This window comes from Chrysochloris asiatica, unplaced genomic scaffold (genome assembly GCF_000296735.1).
Source record: "Chrysochloris asiatica unplaced genomic scaffold, ChrAsi1.0 scaffold00154, whole genome shotgun sequence".
In the NCBI taxonomy this organism is placed as follows: domain Eukaryota; kingdom Metazoa; phylum Chordata; class Mammalia; order Afrosoricida; family Chrysochloridae; genus Chrysochloris; species Chrysochloris asiatica.
This window is the reverse complement of record NW_006408672.1, coordinates 3,538,688-3,540,352: the sequence shown is the minus strand read 5'-3', so window position 1 is coordinate 3,540,352 and position 1,665 is coordinate 3,538,688. Positions and strand designations below refer to the sequence as shown.

General features: G+C 49.5%; 1 protein-coding gene across 1 annotated transcript in view; it reads right to left on the bottom strand.

Annotated features, from left to right (window-relative positions):
* PRDM15 (PR domain containing 15) overlaps window positions 1–131 on the bottom strand; it is a 113,714-nt gene extending 113,583 nt beyond the window's left edge. Inside the window, exon 1 of the mRNA XM_006870833.1 lies at window positions 51–131. The gene's annotated coding sequence lies outside the window, so the exon portion shown is untranslated. The remainder of the gene's footprint in view (window positions 1–50) is intronic.
* Window positions 132–1,665: the final 1,534 nt, after the last annotated feature.

Here is a 1,665-nt window from a genome sequence, read left to right as displayed (position 1 = left end):
GGATGGCGCGCGCCAGGGCGGGCGGTGAGGGACGCGGCCCAGGGCTTTACCTGCCTGTGGAATGTGCAGAGCAGGGTCGGATCCTGACTCCGGGTTGCGATCCGCTCCGGAAACTGCGCAGCACCGGAAGCCGGGGGGGCGGTGGCGGAGCATTGTGGGACTTGTAGTTCGCGAGCGACCGGGCCTTGGGGCACAGGATTTGGTGGCGTGGATTCGGCTTGGGAGTGGGCCTAGGTGGAGGGTGGCGTGGACCTGAGAGTGGGCGGTGTGGGTGCGGTCGCGGATAGGCCCTGGGGATTGGGGACCTGAGAGGCAGGGGAGCAGACGGCGTGGACGGAGTCATGGGCTGCGGGAGGAGTTCTGGTCTCTAGGGTCACCAGGCGGCGGCACACGGATCCTTACCGTGAGGTTTGTGCGCGGCCCTGAGCATCCTACAGTGACGCCGACATGCGGGCGTCTCTGCACGGCCTCCTTCACTCTTTGATAACTGTGTGGAACCTTTATAGGTTTTTTGAGGGGTGGATGTAAAATGTAACCCCAAAGCGGGTCTGGGATTGCCTGTTCTGACATCTCCATTCCATTTAATACACAGGCAGGCTCCTTGCTGCTGAGTGAAGGCTGGAGTTTGAATCCAGGCGGAGTGGGCTCCTGAAATCCATGACATGAAGCTGCTGCATGAGGAGTTTCCATCACTGCTGCCTCCCCACCTCCGGAGCCTTGCTGGTGGCCCCCTTGAGCCCCTCCCTAAATGGACAGGCAATCACAAGCTACTAGAAATAGGAAGGCCCTTAAGGCTATTTCAATGTACTAGCATCTCGGATTCAGAAATACAAACATGCTCATTTCTGCCTAGCAAAAACTCCTGGTAACAAAGTCAAAAGACAGATCATACACTGAAGAGAAAGATATGAAACTGATACTACAAAGGGCTCCATATCATCACATACTTAGAGCTCCTAGGAAGCAATGAGAAAAAGTAGAAAAATTAATAAAGCCAATGAACGGTGCACAGAAAGAAAATGTATTTGCTTTTAACATATGGGAAGCTATTCAACTACAAGTATAACGAAAAAAAAGTTACAACTTTTTTATCCAATGAACAAAATGAAGTTTAATAGCATCATTTGAAGAAGTCTCTGTAAAGAAATGAGTTCTCTCACCCGTTTCTGGTTATTAGGTGCCATCGAGTTGGTTCAGTCACATAGCGGCCTTATGCATAACAGCAAAACACTGCCCAGTCCTGTGCCACTCTTACAGTTGTCATATTTGAGCCTATTGCTGCTGCTGCCACTGTATCAGTCCATTTCATTGTAGTCTTCCTCTTTTTCTCTGATCCTCCACTGTACCAAGCATGATCTCCTCCTCCAGGAATAATGTGTCCAATGTTGGAGAGGCAACTTTCAGCATCCTTCCTTCTAAGGAGCATTCTGGTTGTATTTCTTCCAAGACAGATTTGTTTGTTCTTACAGTCCATGGTACTTTCAATATTCTTCGCCAACACCATAATTTTAATGCATCAATTCTTCTACAGTCTTCCTTAGTCATTGTCCAACTTTAATATGCATATTGTTGTTGTTGTTGTTATGTGCCATCGAGTCGGTTCCGACCCATAGCGACCCTGTATAGGGTTTCCGAGGGTGTAAATCTTTACGGGAGTAGAAAGCC